The following is a 22,654-nucleotide window of genomic DNA, read 5'->3' on the forward strand; positions in this document are numbered from 1 at the left end:
ACTACAGCTAGTTATTAACTGTTTCACCTGTAGTGAACATCAGAAGCAAGTTTTAAAACTTCAGGGTTCAGGAACACCAGCATCTATCCTGAAATAAGACTTCCTGGTCCAGACTGTTAGTAAAACACATGGATCATCTTAAAGATGGGGTAGGCAGTATTTGTTTTAGCATCAATGGGCAGAAATTCAATAATAACCTTCTGGCATATTGGAATTAATGTCATCTCAGAGGAAACTAGACATGTGCACCTCATCCTGCCTCCAGTTTGAAGCTTCACAAAGTCTAACCATGATGGAAGACTTCAGTGAACTGCAGGGTTTTCACTGATCAGGTCAGACAGTCTGAAGAGCAGGATGTGGAGGCAGTAGGTTAGATGGAGAACTTAGAGGGAACTGCAGGAGAGGTTCTGCACATTTTCAAACATTTTTTCCTGTTCCGGATTTCTGCCTGCTGCAGCTTTTTAGCAGCGACATCTGTTATAGAAGCATATTTAAATGTTTTCTTGGCACCATTAGTTCATTTTGGCATTACCGTCCTCTTAAGTAGTCATGTCAGGCTGTTTCCTCCGGTTCTTTTGATGGAGTAGTCAGGAGAGTTCAATTCAGGTCAAAAGAGTTTTTATTACACCAAGATTGAATGTGCAATACAGAGCTCTGGGTCTGAGTGCCTTTCCCTAACAGACAAGTGTTCAGTCAGTTCAAGCAGAATCAGACTGCCTACTTCTCCCTGACCCAGTGTTTTTATAATCTAACAGAGTTGCATACTATCTAGGTCACGTTTTCTTGACACATAATGCGAGTTCCAGGTTCTCTCCTCTGTAGTATCTAATGATTCACTCCCTTGGTGCCAGGTCCTCCTCTGTTTCCTGCAACACAAGTCTAATCTGCACAACATGCAGAATTCAACCAATCATCCGTCTCTATCCGCTAACTGTCATAGTTGTTTTGCAGACGTCAGTACTATCAGACCGTGCTTGTACTAAATTTCAAAGTATAAAGTGTCTGTATATCAAAAAGGCACATTGTTAAGCAATCAAAGGCAGAAAATATGTGATTCTTGAGGCATCCTAAAACTATTCTAAAATAAGGCATAATAAAATCATTCTTAAGTATAATGAGAGCATTTTATGCACCAATATCCCACAATTCCGCCTTTTGGCCTAAGTTAACCTTAGGCCAACACTTAGATGCTTGATAACCGCAGCCCTGCATCATCCTCGTCTTCGTCTTCCTCCCAGTTGTCATTGGGTTTGTCCCCCTGTACCAACAGTGGCATCTGCATCCCTGTGGGCGGCTGCGGACCTAAGGCGGTGTGGATCATCCTGGTACAAAGATATCTAGCACATGGTATACAACAACAGCCAATACAAATGAGCAAAGCAATAGCAATCATAGCCCCCATAACAAAGCTTTTCATTAAACTGCCCCATCTACCAAACCATGAGTCCAGCCAGTCCTCAAGTGGGTCATCGATTCCAGAATTTTCTTTCAGTTCATTTGACAGCGATCTCAATCCCTCTAAAGCTCTGGTGACTGACCCATCTGGGGCTGTGCTGTTTGGTATAAAAGTGCAACACTGATCCCCAAACATCACGCACACACCCCCTTTTTCAGCTAATAAGAAATCTACAGCCATCCTTGTCTGGTATGACATCAATGAAGTAGCATGCAATTGTTCTGCTATGCCCCCAATCGCATCCCTAGTAAGACTGGCTAGTCTCTGCACATTATAATAAACATAATTTATTCTATCCACATTGTTATTAGGAGTAACCCAAATGAAAAGAGATTCCCATCCGGCTGCGATCTGATTAACCAGTTTGTATTCATCAGGTCTAAGCCTCACTCCCGAGTTTTGTATAGTAAACCACCTGGTACGGACACAGAGTTGTACTGCGAGGTTATGACAACATGTATACACTTCAATAAGGATTTCTCTCCACTGGTAACTTGTAGCAGTGACCTCAGACTTGTCCGATACTAATGTGTGTTTTTCCATGCAGTCTCAACAGTTTTGTGCTTTTAAATCTCTCTGTGGCTCCTCGGTGGGTGTACACATGCTCCAGTGATACCATATGTCACCTTTGCCCTTGTGCCTTACTGCGTGTGACGTTCTCTCCGTCACTTGGAACGGTCCGGTCCAACGTGGTTCCGACCACTTCCTTTTCAGAACCTTAAGAAGAACCCACTCAGCCGAATGGGGCTCGGTCCTCTCCTTCTGTCCTCCTCTCCATTCCTCCACCTGTTTTGAGAAGGCTGAGACAAGAGCCATTAGTTGGTCATAGTAAGGTTGATAACCTACCCTAGTTTCCGTTTCTGAGGCCTTTAAAGGCTCCGCTGGTCCTGGAAACTGTCTCCCTGTCAACAATTCATAAGGAGTGAATCCTGTTGGTCTGTTCACTGTACTACGAATGATCATTAAGGCAATAGGAAGTGCATCTAACCAAGACATGCCAGTCTGAGAGCATATTTTGGCTAATTTTCCTTTCAGGTTTTGATTCATCATTTCTACTCTGCCTTGTGACTGTGGGTGGTACACTGTGCCAAATGCATGTTGTATCCCTAGCATCTGTTCCACTGTCTGCAGGTCCTTATTTTTAAAGTGGGTCCCGTTGTCTGATTGTCTAACCCTAACCCTAGAGAAACTATAGAAGTGGCCTGAAGGACTGTATGGTCCTTCATGTTTTTAGTTTTGTTCTTGCATTTCAGTGTCACAGTAGTTTCCTGATCAAATTTTAAAGTGAGTGTTGCATTGAACATTACTGGTAATATTTAGCTTCAAATTCATTACTTTCAGTGTATTAGTTGAAATAATTTATGAAGATGGAGTGTTTCTTTGTTAGCAAATACATCCCATCCAGTCCTCATATCTGCTGCTAGCACAATGAAATGTGTTTGAAAGAATAAAGAAAACTGCAGGCTGCTGTAGTGAAACAGTACTTTCACTTCCAGAGTCACCATAATTGGAGAGGTTCTTCCAGAGAATAGTCACATCAAACATCTCTCTGCTAATGAGCCCTTCCTGATTGAATCCATGTTTGCCGAGCTGATAGCCGTGTATGAAGCTTTAACTAACCGAGCACAACGTGTCAGTTAAATCCCGAATACAAAATGTTGTCTAAATATTTAGATTGTGTCATTTGTTCTGTATCTCTGTATCTGTCACACTGTTTTTTTGCTGTGAAAATGTCCCACAAGTTCGAGTCTGACAGAACAAACAAGAGTGTGTAAATCTCTGCTGTTCACTGTCCATACATGTGAAGTACTGGTGGCGGTTTCAGAGGGTCTCAGTGATGCAGTTATAAAGACAAGCAGAGAATAAGATCCACAAACCTTCAGGCAAATTACATCATGTGTGAATTTCCCCTCTGAAAAGCAGGAAAGTGCTCTCAAAATATGTATTACCTTGATTTTAATTTCATCTTTCTTTCTAAAATCTGTAGTTAAAATAATGAGACTTCAAAGTGAGTTTTTGATTTTCCCCGTTTGCTTTTTATGTCAGTTTTTAGGAGAAGTAACTGACAGTAAACTGATGTGAAGTCAGGCTGTCTCCAGACCTTTTAGTTCTCACAGTCCTGCCGCTGCTTTGAAACACTCCTGACGTAATCTGTAGGACCCTATGTGTTGACCGGTGTACAGATGTGCAGATGTGTGCGACACATACCTCCAGATGAATGAGTATCAGGATGTGTACACGTGCGTTTCTTCACTCAGGTAAACGTGCACGTGCATCAGTACTGACATGTAATCTGTTAATAGCAGTGTGTGTGACGTGGGCAGCATGCGGTGAATGACATTCGGCCAACTACGCTGGATGTGTTTGACACCACAGTCTCACATTTAGACAGCTGGGCCAGTGATCCTTCAGGTGGTTCATCAGTCTGTCCTGTACAGTAACGGAGCCTGAAGGCTTCACACCATCCCGAAGGACCAAAGCTGGACACCTTTCAGTAAATGTTTGTGTGTCTTTGTGTTGTTCTGCTTTGGGTGAGGTTTGATCTTTCTAACAGCCTGACTGATATTCAGTTTCTGAGACAGTTTTTTTTTTTTAAATTACACGTCCACATATATCCAAATACACTTTAGTTAACAAGAACAGCCCTTCTGTAGCAAGAACAGGCCATACATTTAAAACACTTAACATTATGAACGCCTTAAATTCGGTTTGAGTTTTACAATTTACAGTTAAAAGTAACATGTCAGTGTTCTCTGTTATACTGTTCCTAAATGACCACATTACATTGGTCTCTTTAATGATTTATTGGCTAACAAAATGACAGGTATTGATATATCTGTCATTTCTACTGACATGCCAGTCTACCTGATCTATCTAACTAGCTGTCAAGCATGTATTCTTATTTCATGCAACTAAACTGATATTTGTAATGCAGACACGTACAAAGGCCTGCTGAAAGAAACATCAAAAGACTACAAATGATGCATCTGTGCAGTTTGTAATTGTTTAGTGTCTCTTTGTGATAATTTTATGTCTCATTTTGGTTGTTTCTTCAGAGACAGGACATGGGAGAGACTTACACCCAAAGAATCCTAAATAGAAATCTGTAGGAGAATACCATCACACCTGAGATGATGGCTATATGGTACATGTCATAGCACCCCCCCAAACAGCCAATCACCTGCTCTGTAACCAGCAAACATCCAGTCAATCATGTTGTTGCACTGACACAAATGCAGAGTCATTAAACTGTGAGCATGTGTAGCAAAAAAAATAATTTTAAACCTTATTTTAGTTGCAAAGTCCCCATTTTTTAAAGCAAATGTTATCAGATTTGACTGGTGATTCTATACATGCAATGTTTATGTCCCAGTGTCCATCGAAGCTCCTCCCATTCACTCAGACCTCGATTTGATCTTGCTAGTGTGAAATAAGTGTCCATGGTGGTACCGAGATGGCTGCCAAGTGGTGAGGCTGGCATACAAGGACTTTGTTTGTGGTCATTTCTTTGTCTCTTGGTAGTTGTTTTGCTTTTTTTTTCTTGTTTTACATCACTAGTAGCAGGAATTCTGACCCTTTAAACCCTTTAAACCCAGGCTCTGGACCTGACAGGCATGGCCATTAGTCTGTCAAGAACAAATAACTTCTATTCACTGAATATGTGTCATGAATTTTGTAATTTCTGAAAATGCAGGACACAAAGTGGACAGGAGTGGTGATGTTGAGATGTGCTTGAGTTGTCTGATGAACTGGACTTATAGGGCACTTTACAATACATTAATATATACATATTAGAAAACAACACTCAAAAGATAGCAGACATTGAAACCTGAAAAACAGCAATAACAATCAATAGAAAAGGGATAAGATGTTCTACAGAGTGGGGTTTTAAAGGCTTTTAATGGGCTGTTCTGACATTCATTGAGTAACTGATTCTCTGATCTGAGCGGCTGAGGTGCAGAATAAGGATTTAAAAGTTCTGAAGTCAGAAACTAATGGGAAGCCAGTGTAATTTGGAGTTCTGTGTTTCCTTTGAGTGTTTGTGAGCAGCCTTCCTACACCATAACAGTAAACTTATGAATCAGTTTCAATGTTAGCTTGTACTTTGTATGTATCATCTATCTTATCATGCATGTATCCAACTGTGTTATATGTTCCTTGTTCCCCACTCCCCTCTTCTCCCGTCCTTCCCGCTCCCCCTCCATCTCCCCATCCCTCTCCCCCTCTCCCTCTTCTGTCCCTCTCAACCCGCCCGGCCAGCAGGCAGCTGGGTCCCCCCACATAAAGAGTCGGGTTCTGTTCAAAGGTTTCTTCCCAGGAAAGGGTGTTTTCCTTGCCACTGTCACCTGAGGGCTGCTCTGGGGGTTCAGGCATATGGGTTCTGTAAAGCATCTTGAGACAATTTGACCTGTAATTGGCGCTATATAAATAAAATCAAATTGAATTTTCAACATTCTATGACAAAGACCCTCTCCCTGATACTGTTCTCTCTGGGTCTCAAGATGAGAGTTAATCGGTTCTTAGATGCAGCTTCAGGTGCACCTGTAGTCAATTTAGAGATGATTCTGACTACATGAGTCCAGAGGTTGGTTCAGATGAAGTCTGCTACTATCTCACCAAGTTTCCATCACTGTAAAACACAAACACACCTCAGTAAGTGTGCGTTTATTGAGGTGTGTTGATTAGGATGAAGACCTAGGTCTGTATTCTCCAAAGTTGTTTAAATCAATCCAACTGGACTTTAAGAAGGTTCCTTGAAGACGTTTCACCTCTCATCCAAGAGGCTTCTTCAGTTCTGGTGGTGGTTGATGTTGCCTCAGCTTATAACCTCTGTGAGGTGTGGTCAGTGTTATTCACATTCTGACGACCATTGCCAAGGCCCACCTGGCTCCTCAATGATGGTCACTGGGAGCCAGGGAGTGACAAAGGGGGTCGTTGAAATGTGAGTTTCACTGAGCCCTCGTATGCTAATGGTGGTCGTTAACATGAGCCATCTCACCTAAAGCATACGAGGGCTCGGTGAAACTCGCATTTCAACGACCCCCTTTGTCACTCCCTGGCTCCCAACGACCATCGTTGAGGAGCCAGGTGGGCCTTGGCAATGGTCGTCGGAATGTGAATAACACTGACCACACAAGAGCAAGAGAGGCAGGACGGGAGAGCAGAGTGGAGAGAGAGGGAAGAACAGGGAAGGGCAGAAATAAAGAGGGAGAGCAAAAAGGAGGGAGAGAGGAAGGGGAGGTCAGGTGGGGGGTAGATGTGGGAACCAGGGAGGGGGGCGTGACACATAGACAAAGAAAAGGTCTTTTGGAGGAAAGTTCTGTGGTCAGATGAAACAAACATTGAGCTATTTGGCCACAGTGACCAGAAATACACTATATTGCCAAAGGTATTTGCTCACCCATCCAAATAATCAGAATCAGGTGTTCCAATAACTTCCATGGCCATTGGCCACAGGTGTATAAAATCAAGCACCTAGGCATGCAGACTGCTTTTACAAACATTTGCGAATGAATGAGTTGCTCTCAGGAGCTCAGTGAATTCCAGCGTGGAACTGTGATAGGATGTCACCTGTGCAACAAATCCAGTCGTGACATTTCCTCACTCCTAAATATTCCACAGTCAACTGTCAGCTGTATTATAAGAAAATGGAAATGTGTGGGAACGACAGCAACTCAGCCACGAAGTGGTAGGCCACGTAAACTGACGGAGCGGGGTCAGCGGATGCTGAGGCGCATAGTGTGAAGATGTCGCCAACTTTTTGCAGAGTCAATCGCTACAGACCTTCAAACTTCATGTGGCCTTCAGATTAGCTCAAGAACAGTGCTTCAGCAGAGAGCTTCATGGAATGGGTTTCCATGGCCGACCAGCTGCATCCAAGCCATACATTACCAAGTGCAATGCAAAGCGTCGGATGCAGTGGTGTAAACCACACCGCCACTCTGGACTCTAGAGCAGTGGAGACGCGTTCTCTGGAGTGACGAATGGTACTTCTCCATCTGGCAATCTGATGGATGAGTCTGGGTTTGGCGGTTGCCAGGAGAACCATACTTGTCGGACTGCATTGTGCCAAGTGTAAAATGTGGTGGAGGGGGGATTATGGTGTGGGGTTGTTTTTCAGGAGCTGGGCTTGGCCCCTTAGTTCCAATGAAAGGAACTCTGAATGCTTCAGCATGCCAAGACATTTTGGACGATTCCATGCTCCCAACTTTGTGGCAACAGTTTGGAGCTGGCCCCTTCCTCTTCCAACATGACTGTGCACCAGTGCACAAAGCCAGGTCCATAAAGACATGGATGACAGAGTCTGGTGTGGATGAACTTGACTGGCCTGCACAAAGTCCTGACCTCAACCCGATAGAACACCTTTGGGATGAATTAGAGCGGAGACTGAGAGCCAGGCCTTCTCGTCCAACATCAGTGTGTGACCTTACAAATGCGTTTCTGGAAGAATGGTCAAAAATTCCCATAAACACACTCCTAAACCTTGTGGACAGCCTTCCCAGAAGAGTTGAAGCTGTTATAGCTGCAAAGGGTGGACCGACGTCATATTGATCCCCATGGATTAGGAATGGGATGTCACTTACGTTCATATGCGAGTCAAGGCAGGTGAGCGAATACTTTTGGCAATATAGTGTATGTGTGAAGGAGAGAAAGTGAAGAACACCAAACCTACTGCCAAGCATGGTGGTCGTAGTATGATGTTCTGGGGCTGTTTTAGTGCCAGTGGATTAATGGAGGAGGAGGATTACCTCCACATTCTCCTAAAAAAACTTAAACTCATCAGCCAGAAGGTTAACCTTAGACACAAGTGGGTGTTCCAGCAAGGCTGTGGCCCAAATCACACATCAAAAGTGGTAAAGAAATGGTTAAATCAGGCTAAAATTAAGACTTTCCAAAGTCCTGACTCATCAAGAACCTGTAGACTGTGATGAAGAAACAAGGCTGTATCATAAAGCCAACAAATTTAGTTGAACTACCAATTGTGATGGGAGGAGTGGTCAAAGATACAACCAGGAGCTTGTGGATGGCGACCAACGGTGACTAGCCGATGTGAAACTTCCTGAAGGACATTTAACCAAATACAAGAATTGCTGTGTGTGTATTTATGTAAGACCTATGATTAATCTATGATACGTGTTTTGTGTGTTCGTATTTTAATGATGGCCATATTATACATGGTGGTGAAAAATGTATGTATATTTTTGTTCATGACTTTATTAGTGTTAGACTGTTTAAAGTTTCCTACAGTAGGTGAAATCATTCCACCTCACCTCAGAGAATCCACACTCTTCAGAAGTAACTAAAGCCTGCTTTTTGATTGGTTAATAATTCGTGTTTTTTAAGTAACAACCAAGAAGAAATTACAAACTTGTTATTGCAAGTCCATAATGTTTTTGAGTAAACACCACCAACTAGCCAGGTACAGGGCTGCACTCACTACCACCACCACACTCCATCCCTCATCCAGGACAGGTGTCCTCTGGGACAGATAGCTGCTTTAATGGATCCCCCTGTCAGTCTGGAGCTTTGTCAACTTCCCAGCTACCCCTGTCCCATCAGCTCCACTGCATCAATCATACACTAAGTTTGACAACACCACTCTTGTTTCTCATTTCCGACCAGCAGAGGGCAGAATTTGCCTCCCAGAGCATCATATGAGACAGGAATATGTACACAGTCACATCTGAACATGTACATGCTCAGGGCATACACCCCTCACACAGACACACACATCAGGACCATGTATCTCAGTGCAGGTAGCACTTTGCCACTTAAACACACTGATCACCAGCTGGCTATTTGTCTCCATTACAGGTGAGCTAGGCTGATGAATCATTGTCCAGAGTAGTTTGTCCTTCCACTGCTTCTCATCCCAAACAATCCAGAGGAGGGTGCAGGGGTCAGCCGTGCGTGTGTGTGCGTGTGCGTGTGTGTGCGTGTGCGTGTGTGTGTGTGTGTGTGTGTGTGTGTGTGTGTGTGTTATCGCTGTTGAAAGATGGAGTAATATTACATCACTTATCAGAGAACAGCTGGTGTCTAAGCTCAGAGGGATGGGGGTGTTAGGGGGGTTCATCACCAATATTAACAGTTTGTATGACATTCACACACAAGTTAATAAAGCGTGCACACAAGCATGCACACACCAATTTACTTTTCCATTTTGTCCTCCAGCCCTCTGACAATAACTCACCTGTATGAGGGCTGGTGCTGTGGTGTAGTATAACCAGATTAATTCCATGTCTTTCCATTTCTAAAGGTAACACTCCCAGCTGGTCGGGGTGTCAGTACAAAGCTCCTACATTCACCATGATATGTCACCTCCAGAGGAGCACAGAGCTGTTGTGCCCTGCCACCTAGTGGTTTACTAGATGCATTTCTTTTTTAAATGTGGTGCATGGAACAGAAAATCTTTGCTACAGAATGTGCTCTCTAAAATCTCTACGTTCATGATACTCATTTGGTGTTTCATTTACCACTTTGACACATTTTTCTGTGATGCACTTCTCATCATGTCTTATTTTAATGACTAGAACGAGTGATTATTGCTCTGGGATGCAGCACATTCTGGCTGAGATGCTTTTCTGAAGAATTTTCAAAGACTTGTCCTTTGACCCAGTATATTTACGCTTCACTTGTCCAAGCCCAAAAGTCAGAGAAAAATGACAATAATTTCATTTTTTAAAATATGTTTGTAAATGCAGACTGTAGCTAAAAATAATTTAGAAGCATCAAAACTGATTACCTTTCTATGATGTATATTTTTGCTGAGAGGCATTCTTAACTTGATATTATTTGAAAGTAATACGAGCTTTATAGATGAACTATTGATCTGACGTGTAATAGTGATGTTTGAGGTATCACTGGGGGTCACTGTAGACACATTTTATTTATGTGGTCCATATGGTAGAGCTGGAATATCAGATCTTTTTCTGCGTGTTTTCTCTGTGGAGCCTAAAGGAGCGTTGCTTGGTGTTGTAGTCAGGGAGGTATGGGACTGACCACCCAGGGCCCCTACAGCAGGAGAACCCATTAAAAAGCCTAGAGTGAAAAACTTTTAGGTTTTTTCAGTTTTATATTCCTAAATAATTCATATCTCTCTGAGGTCCCGTTTCCCCCTTAGCTAAACGTTGTCGTCTGCTCCTATTCTAGGATTCATCTTTACAGCTCAGACTGTGCATATAGATGGATGAACCCTCTGTGGTGTCGTGGAGAACTTCTCTGTGGTTTTGAAGCTCAGTTTGGAGGCTCCAGCCATCATCTGACTCCTCATTATGTCTGGCTGATCTTATATGAGCAAAGAAATGGAATGTGGGGAATGAACAGGGAAATTAGTTACAGAGATAAAAATATTTCTTGCACCAGGATGTAAACATGCTTCATTTTCCTGAAATTTGTGCTGAGGTTTATAGGGATTGATTCACTTTTGGAGCCAGACTGAAGAGGTAATTTGAGGAACTGCAGATTTGTCCTCCTTTTTTCTCTGAGGAGTTTGCTGTTGGACTGAAGTGACTGGCTAGATTCTGGAGAACCATTGGGCTCTGATAGAGTCTTTCTCCTGGTTGGGCCAGTCAGAGTAACAGAATAGAAAAAGAAAGCCAACTGAAGGAAACCAATTTCTCTAATTCATTTCTTTGCAGAGAAAGGGGAGCCCAGCTGACAGTTTCAGAGTGATTTAAACTTCATGATATGACCAGCTGTTTAAACTGAAAGTAATCTAGCTCTAAGCACATCTGCATTGTATAACATGACTTAATCTGTAGTGTAATTTAATCTACATTAGAACATTGTCATGTGACATATTTACATCATCCAGCAGAGCTCAACATGATGAAACAGATTCAGAAACAGCAGAGAGATCAGCTGAGCTCATCTAAAGGTTGTTAGAAGCAGACATCTGGCCCTGAAGTTCATGTTGAAGACACAGTAACTCTGGACTGATATTTAGTTCCCATGAATGAAGTTCTGTTAGAAATAGTCTGCCAGTAGACTGCAGTTCAGGTTTGGCCTTTTTAAACTAAACAGTTTCCTTTGTTCATATCACCTCACCTTGTTCTCTGCTGAGCTGTTTTTTACGCAGAGAATGGTAAACAGTTTCTCAATGACACTTTATAGCTTAATCCTATACTCTGAGAATGATTTTTTAAAAATGAAATGAACGTGAAGAAAATAATGTTCTTCTAAACATAAGAATCTAAACAAATCTCATGAAACCACAGCAGCAGTGTCCCACAGGGCGTTTATGTTTAGAAGTATAAAATTTCAAACTGTTTAAATATGGCCACTAGTCTACTGGTAATAACCACTACATATTCATGTGTACAGTTGTTGGCTTACTAAATAAATAAATCAAAGATCAGTGCCAGACGATGGAAGGATGCCCACAGAGACTGTTTATGAACAGAGCCCAGAATATGCTGTTCTTCTGAGATAAAATGTTTGAAACAAAGTGGTGCCTACTCTGTGGAATACTGAAACCAATCCTGACTGGTCCATTAAGGCGCTCTGAGTTGGCCATATCAGAAAAAAATGCAGTTTTCTTCTGTTCTCTTTTCAGTTATTCATTTAACTTCACATAACGTGAAGACACACTGACTTTTTGATTGGTTTTTTTGTGACCTTTAAGTCAAGGCGAGTGTTTTAGTAGTAGTAGTTTTCCACATACTATATCAGATCCTCTTCTCCTGGACAGATGAGCAGACATTACTGTGAAGCATTCATCCTGCCTCTCTGCGGCTCTCAGAAAGTTATCAAGGTAATGGGATTTAGGATTAATCTGGGATTCCCCTCTGAGAATCGAGCAGTCCTTCTGGGTGTGACTAATCAAAGTAGAGTTGCTGCTTATCAAGTCCACGGGGAAATGCTGTCTTCCACGGAGGTCAGAGGTTAGTTGGCTACAAAGACACTGATGCTGGCTGGAAATCCCAGCTTTGATGTGGTGTTTCTGCCTCCAGTAGCCAGTATCTCTCTGATTGCACAGCATGAACCAAGGCCAGAACAAGATGAAACCTACAGTATTTAATTTACGGTGCATATCCATGCAGGCGTGCAGACTTTTGGGGATTATTATCATGGCTGAAAGCTATGTACTTTAAATTTTCTTTTTGATGAATGACACTTTCTAGCCATTATGCAGTGAGCTTGTCAGCCTGGCTGGAGTGTTTGGGATTTTAAGGAGGCTTTCTTTAGCTCCGATTATTGCCAGGAACATAACGAGCTCTGCCAGTTGGCCTGCTGCCAGCCACCCTGTAGAATATTTAAAGCTGTCTCTGTGGATCTATAGAAATGAAGATCTGCACTTTTCTTTCCTCTTCTGGGTTTTTTTACTGCCAGTGAGTGACGGAGCAGAGGAGAGTGAATGAGATTCTCTGCCTTTGTCACTGTGTGTTATACAGAGCAGAGCGTTTAGACAAGAAACACATCCTCATCATCCATGTATCTGCACTCACAGACCCATGGTCTTTCTCTGTGTAATGGACGGTAACCACAGGCTAATGGTCTTTAAATATCATATCCCCGTCCTGATGGAAACACAGATATGTGTTTACTGGTGTAGATAAAGCATCCACACTGCTTCAGGTTGGAAAAGCTCCGTGTTCTTACTGACACGTCTCTGACAACAATATGAAAATAATTAGAGTAACTATTAGAAGAGGAATATTTAGTACTCTGCCTTAATGCTATGCTCCCGTTAGCTTAGTGACAGAAAGGATTTTGGGATTATCACTGAATATTCACCTGATTTTGAATGTGTTGTTACCGAGGTGTAGGTTTAGGGTTAAGAAGAGTCAAATGTTTAACTAGTAGATGCCAAAAAGAAACTTCCCCAGTTGACTACTTACAACAAATCACTGTATTTTATGGAGTACAAGTTTTCTGAAACTTAATATTTAACCATGCAAATGAGGTATTATATGTGTAAAAACTATTTTAAAAAAATCCCTAATTTGCACCAGTTTCCGTCCCAGAAATCTGAACATCTACAGCTGCAATATTCTTGTTTTGCTTTGTTCACAGAGGTTTTAGATTTCTATCACTCTGTAACTAAATAATTAAAGTGTAAATAAAGTGTAAAAGCCATCAGAACAAACACAGGAATAAAAATGGATCCTTTGATGGATGTACAAATGGGAAAAAACTCAGTTGAAGAGAACGGCCTTTAAATGTCCCGGTGAACCTGTGATAGACTGTTACCTGTCCAGGTGTCCCGTGACTTCACCCTCAGTCAGCTGGGATAGACTCCAGTCCAAACTCTGACCCTAATGAGGATTAAGGAGTGTACAGATCATGGATGGATGGAGAAGACAATTATTTTCTAAATGAAAAGTTTGCTGAAATGTCATCTTTAAATATACAGATGGTGTACTGCCAAATTAAATATGCATTGATTTGCATAAATGTTAAGTAGACAGTACGTAGGGAAATTAAAAACATGCTATGGCAGTCAAAAAAAATTTTCAAAATCTCCAAAGTGACCACTGCATGAAAGAAACTAGGTTTTTGCCTCTCTAGTGTCTCACTCAATTTATTGTTGTTTTGATCAGGTATAATGTCAAATAACTTTTTGTTTACTTTGTAAATCTCTTTTGTACAACAGCAGGATTATGGTGATCCTAAAAATATAATCAAATAGTATATTTTTTTATTTCTTGAAAATCATTTTTGGGCATTTTATGACTTTATTTTTTCTTTACTTTTTTGTTTCTTTATTTTATGACCGTTTAGTCCTCATTAGGGGCTGGAGTTTATCCCAGCTGACTGAGGGTGAAGGCAGGAGACTCCTGGACAGGTAACAGTCTATCACAGGGCTACACATAGAGACAAACAATCACACTCACATTCACACCTACGGACAATTTAGAATCACCAATTAACCTAAGCATGTTTTTGGACTGGGAGGAAGTGATTCTCACAGATGTACAGCCAGAATATGGGATGTCTCCTCTGTTAGTGCACAGGGTGTAGAGACAGCTGTTGTCCACTAGGAGGAGATGACACACAGCTTTATGGAAGTCCTAATGCTCCAGATGATCAGGTGTTTTCATGCTGATGCTGTCAGCAGTTAGTAATACTACAGAGAAGGTAAAGATGTAATCTTGGTGGAGCACAGAACTCTAGATTTCCTGATATTATATGTCAAAGTCAAAATTATCTTTCACTCGCTGTGCAATGTGGTTGGAAACCCTTAGAAGTTGTTGATGTGTGCTGTTAAATAGTTTCAGGATGTGTTTTAAAATTGATCTTATCCAGGGGTGAAAGTAGATTTTTTTTTTGCTGGTACTATAGATAAATTGAAAAATCATGATATATATATATATATATATATATATATATATATATATATATATATATAATATAATTTTAATTCATCAAATACATTTATTGATTTAAAAAGTCTAGTCAGTTATGTAAACAGGCTTTTATTTGTAGTGCAACAATGCAACAATGTAAACGTGTGTGAGCGAGACAGACGCCCACGGAGAATGAACGCTTTGTCATGGCTTATTATCCTACGGTTGCAAGCAAAAATAATCTCGTGTTTGAAATTTACGTAGGAAATAAAGTGCTTAATGTTTTAGGCTTCATGCTTTAGCATCACTTTTTTGTGTTCACGAGTACGATTCGCACGGGTCGCGGGATCCGCGGCCGGTTCACTGTTTGAGCTGGCAGCTCATCTCCCGTGATCTCCGTACCACGCCGTTCCGGGACCTAAACTCTTACAGAGGTGAGGATCTGGATGACGATTTCTTGTCTCCATGGCAGATATGATCGTTCTCTTCTAATCCAGTGCAGGGTGCTGTGTGGCAGAGAAGGAGAACAGGCTGGAAGAGGAGGTGTGATGTTCTCATGTATGTTTCTCAGGCTGAACAGGTTAAAATGAGGGGATAGGTTCTGAAACCTCGCTGGTCTAATAGTGGAGCTGCTGAGTGTGGTTTCACATTAGATTAGTGTGGGAAGGCCAGATCTCTGTTTACTGTTCTCCAATCTGCTCTCATCTGCTGCTAAACTGGAAGAAGGCTCTTCCTGAACAGCTAATCTGATCCACCTTGTCCCTCTAAGCTCACCAGACAGTCGGCTGGGGTTTCAGTAGGTTTTAATGGACTGCTAACTCAACCAGATATCATTTATTTTACTTTATTCCTTCTTTCTCAGCATTCTTTTAACAGTTCCGTTTCCATTATTGCCTTTCCCATGTCTCCTTTAGGCTTCTTTTATTGCTTCTCTTCCTGTTTCCTTCAGCTTTTCCACTTTTTCCATCTGTCTTTGCCTCCCTTCTTTTCTCTATCCTCTTTGTGTTCTCCTTTCTTGCTTGCAGGTTAATTTCAGTAATACCAGTCCTGTTCCAGGTCTTAAAGAACCTCAGTCTGTTAGAACTGAATGAGTTTATGCAGCTCAGCTTGGACCCCAAATGGCCTCTACGTGTCAGGGTCAGTTTCTGCATCAGTCAGTCATTCTTTTCAATCCAGATGTGCCTCTGAGGATTGTGGGAGCAGAAATTATCAGGCTTAGAGATGGATTCTGATCTTTGAAAGAAGTCCAAATGTAATCCTGAAGCATCTCTGTGAAACCTTAGATGTAAAACACTGCAGTTTATTTTGATATACTTCACATAATAATAATAATAATAATAATAATAATAATAATAATAATAATAATAATAATAATAATAACTATTACTGGCGTAGTGGTTAGCACTTTCGCCTTGCAGCAAGAAGGTCCCTGGTTCGCGTCCCGGCTTTCCCGGGATCTTTCTGCATGGAGTTTGCATGTTCTCCCTGTGCATGCGTGGGTTTTCTCCGGGTACTCCGGCTTCCTCCCACAGTCCAAAAATATGCTGAGGTTAATGGATTATTCTAAATTGCCCGTAGGTGTGAATGTGAGAGTGCTTGTTTGTCTTTGTATGTGGCCCTGCGACAGACTGGCGACCTGTCTAGGGTGTCCCCTGCCTTCGCCCGAGTCAGCTGGGATAGGCTCCAGCACCCCCCGCGACCCTAGTGAGGATTAAGCGGTGTATAGATAATGGATCGATGGAATAACAATTACTGTTATTATTATTGCATAAAGGATTAATTTATATAGTCCTTTTCTAAAACATAGTTTCATGGTCGTTCACATTTTATTTAAAGTCTTTTAGGAACAAAGTAAAATCTACAAGAACTAAATAAAATGTTCACAATAGCACCTGGTAAAAAGGCCCTGAGGTTAAAGAAAGTGTTCAGGATTGTTTTAAATGAAGACATAGCATTTCTGTCTGAGATCCTCTGGAAGTGATTACCTGGGCTGATATTTGGCATTAGTCAGATTAACGGTATCGTTAAGATTAAATAAGTTATAAAAGCTACTTCGGCTCTGATATCTCTTTGCAGTCACTCAGTCCTGCCCACAGCTTCATCTGATTCACTGTTACACGTCACAAGCAACAGGCCATAGCAGCTGAATTAGCGGCTGAATTAGCGTATATTTTGAAGGTTAGGCAGCAGATGTTGCTGACGTTGTAAAAATACAAGCATGTCTATTTCTCTGTTACACTAAAATTACCAGAATAATTCACTGATGGAACTTCTGCTAATGGCGGTCTGCTGAGGCCATCACTGAGAGGTTAGCTGTGTGGAGAACTGTGACATCTTCCTAAATAACTTCATCAATCTGTTCTGACAGACACGTCTCTCTAGCACAGACCTGGGCATCCTACGGCCCGTGGGCCACATCCGGCCCGCCGGATGACCCTGACTGGCCCGTATGAAGTCACTGGAAAATTTTAAAAGTCAATGCAAATACATACCATCACAATACATGCAAACAATACGCCTGCACTGCTTTTATTTTGAAAGATCTGCTAAGTTAACGTTTTTTCGCGCGTGCTTTCCATACTTTGCTGGTTGGTTTGTTGGTCAGCTTCAGCAAAAAATGGCAAAAAAGAAAGATTGATTCAGAATGCAGAGTTTTTAGTAAGGCGTGGACTTCCAAGTATTTCTTCACTGAAGTCAGAGGTGAAGCTGTGGGCTAGTTTCTGGCGAACAGGTCGCGGTGCTCAAGGATTATAATCGACATTACGAGACCAAACATGGCGGAGAAGTACAAACATTTGACTGATACAGAGCGGGGAGGATGTCTGAAGGTTTGCTAGCTAAACTGCTAAAGCAGCAAGGATTTTTTTTTTTTTACCAAAGCTCACACATAAAGGGATGCAGCAGTCAAGACGAGTTTTGTAATATCCTACAAAATCGCCAAAAAAGTAAGCCATTCTCTGATGGAGAGTTTATAAAAGAAAGGCTGGTGGACTCTGCAGCGTTTATATGCCCGGAGAAGAAAGAAGCGTTTGCTAATGTGCCCCTTAGGAGGCGAACCGTAACGCGGGTGGAGAGCAGCGCCGAGAATCTGGAGCTTCAGCTGCACAACAAAGTGGACAATTTTGACGTTTTCTCCTTGGCTCTGGACGAGAGCTCCTGACAGCCCAGTTACTCACCTTTGTACGTGGACTAACAAAAAAACTTTGAGATGACGGAGGAGCTGGCAGCTGTACAGCCAATGAAGGGACCACGACGGTGAGTGATTTGTTCAGTGAGGTAAATACATGCATGAACAAGCTGGGACTAAAATGGGAGAATTTGGTTGGTGTTACAACCGATGGCTGTCCAAATTTGACAGAGAAAAATGTTGGACTTTTGAAACGGATGCAAGATAAAGTGACTGAAATAAACCCAGAACAGAAACTGATATTTTTGCATTGTATTTTACGTCAGGAGGTGCTGTGTAAGTCAGTGCTAAAAATCAACCACGTGACTGATGTTGTGACTAAAGTAGTTAACTTCATCAGGGCAAGAGCATTGAATTACAGACAGTTTGTTGTCTTTTTGGAGGAGATGAGAGTGAACATGGTGACCTTGGTTACCAGACAGCTGTCAGATGGCTCAGCCTGGGCAAGATGCTTAAACGAGTTTGGGATCTGAGAGCAGAGATTCAAGAGTTGGGCATTGTACATCATTGTATTGTGTAATTTACTGTTTTTATTGAGATATATATTGAGCAGAGCTTTTAAGTGTACTGGTCCGGCCCTTAACAACCGTCAAAGTTTCTCATGTGGCCCCATATGAAAATTAATTGCCCACCCCTGCTCTAGCAGAAACACAATCTGAATTAATAGAACAGCCATCATTACAAATTAGGAATCAATCACTCGATCATAGTAAACAGAGGAGAAGGTCCAAACATCAGCTGTCATCATTCCTGTTTCTACTGAACAGATTCGGTTCTAGTAATCCTTATTACTGTAGTCATGACTGACAGGTTTCCTTGCTAGCTCATGCTGTGTAACATTTAATGTGTGTCAGTTCCAGTATTGCTTATCAGCCTTCCTTCATTACTAATAATTGGTATCGAACATGGAAAAACAAAAACAGGAAAACGTATCAGTCTATCCGTGGTGACAAGGAGACATTCAGAAACACAGATTCCTGCCAATGGTTCTCCAACAGTGGTCAGGCTCCTGATCAAACAGCATTAATGGAAGTCACCAGTGTAAGGCTTTCAAAGAGTACAATATTAGGATGGTTTTAAAACTTACCTGGCCAGCTGGAGTTGGAGTCATGTGGTCATTTCTGGAACTTTTACAACTTATTTCAAAGCCCAATCTGAAGATGAATGCTGTCCTTAATACTTCAAAATGATCAAATCTGATACGGTTTTTCACTAACTCATTGCTACATGATTCCAAATTGTTAGCATCCACAGCAGACGGAGGTGCAGCGTCCAGCAGTTATGTCACATTTTGACCAGAAATTCTCCAGAAACCTGAGTTTAAATTAGAAGTTTATTTGTTCTGTAGTTCTTCTAGCTGAGCACACTGTGCGGTATGATCAGTGGAGTATCCCCGTCAGCACTGAGCAGTTTGCACTCCCTGCTTTTTTTGGATGTGTTTTAGCGCATTGTGGTAATCTCCTAGAGCTTTGTAAGTCAGCAACGCTGAATCAGATTATCAGCTGGAACATGCTGAATTGGAATACATCCAGGCGGAGCATTTAGATGAAATGGCATTTGCCCTGTTAACCTCACAGCTCGATTCATTTCAGACGCTCTTGGAGGAAATCTTTTACAGTAGATGGTAACAGCAAGGAGGTCAGATGCTCCGAAAATATGTAGATATAAATATGTAATCCTTGATTTTACCACAAAACTCAGGACACTCACACACATACTAGAACACACTCCCTTAGATAGACCTACTTCCGTATCTACAGACATCATAGTACCATAAACCTTACTGTACTGTGCACTCATGCATTAATGCATGCATGCGGTCATGCATGTATGATTGCTTTACATCACACTCAGGTAAACACACACAAACACACACTCTGAGAAGTGAAACAGAACCGAGTGCTCCAGATTCAGAAGAAGAATCGACGATACTCAGTGTGACTTCAAACAATCAGCTTAAGTCAAATCCTCTTGTGTTGACATTTAATCCTGCATTGTGTGTGCGTGTGAATGTGCACGTGTGTTCCTACATCTGTCATCCACAAAACACACATTACAGAACAGAACATGTGTGCACAGCTGTCTGCTTTTACAGTTTGGTTTGAGAGACACCAGAGGGAGAGGAGACTTAGGGACTGACCTACTGAGCTTTTCTTTTCATACATGAACATCAGGTCATGCTCCACACATACATGGGATCTGAAATGAAAGCCCTCTGGGGAGCACTAGTGCTAGAAATCTGTCTCAGATTACCGTTCATGTGACAGTAATTAGAATCAGTGAGACAATCCATTAATCCAATTTAATCTGTTTGACAAAGTAACATGAGAGACTTGAATAAATTAGACTTTTTATGCAAATGTTTTCTGGCAATAAAATAAAAAGTCACATTTTCTGCACAATAAAAATACAATACTGGTTAATCTGGTCCAACTTTTAGACCGATAAAGATATGAAATTCACTATCCTTTTTTATACAGTTAATCCACAAGTTATTCATTATTCAGGACACATTTAATCTATCGTGACTTTTTAATTCAATCAGTAGGTTTCTGGAAATGACACAAACACGACAACAAACAGGAAGACATTGTCTTACAGATGTTAAGGATGACATCTAATGATTTCATTTAATTTCATTTTTTAAAAGATATTTTTACAATAAGCTCTGTGTTTCTTATTATTCCTCAGTAATCTATGCCAGAGCCCTTAATTTAAATGTGATTTTGTTCCTCTGTTTGTGATGAGCTCTTCCTCTGGACTCAGAAATGCTGACAGTGTTTTCTGTTGACCGTTTCTTCTCCATGATGGCTGTGTTTCAGATCAGTGTCAGCTTTTCTCAGAATGCTTTTTATTTTAGAAGATTTCATGGACCAAAGGGTGAAAAACACCCTCAAAGACATTCAAACCACCATTTCTGACCGTGGTGTTCCACAGGTTGAACGTTGTTTTCCTTTGAAAGCCCCATCTCAGTGTCCAGACAAATCCAGTGTATCTCATCCCACCACAGAGCTGATGACTTCAAACTTTCCACTTTTGTGTTTCTGTCTGTGAAGAGTGAAGTCGTCCACAGAGAGAAGCTCTGTGTACCACAGCCTTTAACATTTTTCAGTGTAAAACTCCTGGCACTTTTTGATTCTGCTTTGCACTGTGTGAAAACACTTGGATGTGGCTTTATAACCTCTTCAACTCTTACGAGCAGCGTAATGTCCAACTCTAAGTCAGTGATGGATTCTAAAGCTCCATGGTTTTAGCTGGGACTGACTGGAGAACAGCAGTTCCTATCACGTTAGAACATAGAAAGAATGTGACCAGGGGCATTTGAAATGGGATGGAAGCGGCATTTTGTCAACAATTTGCTATGTATTTCAATAGATTTACTTATTTTGTACATGGTATTTTTAATAAAAATTAAAAAACAAAAATCCTATAAATCATTAAAATCCATTATTATTACCATCTCTAACACACTGTCCGACTTTCTTTGATCAATTATTTGATCATTTCCAGCGTAAGGGAAACATTTTGGTCAAAAAACAAGTTTTATGCATCTGAAAACAGCTTTACCTCAAGTATAAAGGAGGAAATTCAAAGTTCCACGTGTAAACCGACAGAAGCTTTGGAAATGCTAGATTTAAATCTGCTTGTTTTCCTTTGTCAGGTGGCTGCAGAGCTTTGGAAAGCAGCTTTAGTCACGCTGCAGCAACACCTTCAGTGATTAAAAAAGCTGCAAATGTAGATGCTCAGCTGTTAATGAAAGCAGGCATGAATGGACGTGACCCAGTACCTCCTGAATAAACACCCGCCTGATCTTCTACCTACACGTGTGCACATAGAAGCACAGATGCAAACACACACACATACATGCCAGCTGAACGATATGGCCAGATGGTGTAATCCTTTAGTTTTCCCGATGTTTCATATTTTTTTTCCCCTCCTGTGTTGGGATTATGCCGTTGTCCAATCGGATTTCGGCCCACTCTCCAGCGATGATGTGAGATGAATGACAGGTGGGTTGGGTGGGAGAGGCAGTAGACACACTGTACGTTATCATAGCGTGTTTTCTGTGAGCGCTCCATACCACCAAAACTGCTTCTGTTTGTTGAACCGTCCACTGACCATCACTGTCCAGGTAAGAGACGAGACACAGCAGGGATGTAGGGATATGTGGAGGAGCGATTCAGACAATGTGTCCATGTTTAGGGAAACAAACATGAGGATTACAGTAAAAAACTAAATATCTTTCTTAAATTCTCTAAAAGCTGATGTAGAATAAAAGCCTTTATTCTGATATGCAGACTAGATGCTGTTATTGTTTCTTGGTTTTATGTTTTGTCGTTACGGTAAATGGGAGAAGGAGTGGTAATGTCCAGACAGGCTAAATGAGATTTAAACAGTCTATATCATGATGATATGACTGCTGCATACTTAGGTGAGTAATTTTGAATGTATCATTGAAATTTGAAGTAAAATACAGGCATTTAAAGGCTTTCTGCTTTTGTTTTTACAAACCTTGAAAAAAACTTTCATTGATGGCCTCGATCTGTGGGTTTACTCTCTGTCCTGTAATCTGATGTCACTTTCATTTGCAGTTTATCATTAAGCATAGTTTACATATGAATATTTTGTAGTTGTTTGCTTACTTGTTAACTATTCTGAGCAGTAGTAATCAGCATCCATTTCCTGCCATATGATGTAAAAACGTTTGTACAAAAACTGCCT

General features: G+C 41.3%; 1 protein-coding gene across 3 annotated transcripts in view; it reads left to right on the top strand.

The window, feature by feature from the left end:
* Positions 1–22,654, top strand: part of kcnh2b (potassium voltage-gated channel, subfamily H (eag-related), member 2b) — a 359,465-nt gene that overhangs the window by 181,272 nt on the left and 155,539 nt on the right. The window contains exon 1 of one of the 3 annotated variants that reach the window (XM_035955229.2): positions 21,954–22,064. The exons of the other annotated variants lie outside the window; for them this stretch is intronic. The gene's annotated coding sequence lies outside the window, so the exon portion shown is untranslated. Of the gene's footprint in view, positions 1–21,953; positions 22,065–22,654 lie in introns of those variants that run through there. 3 annotated transcript variants of the gene reach the window in all.

Source organism: Amphiprion ocellaris, chromosome 22 (genome assembly GCF_022539595.1).
Source record: "Amphiprion ocellaris isolate individual 3 ecotype Okinawa chromosome 22, ASM2253959v1, whole genome shotgun sequence".
NCBI classification, from domain to species: Eukaryota; Metazoa; Chordata; class Actinopteri; family Pomacentridae; genus Amphiprion; species Amphiprion ocellaris.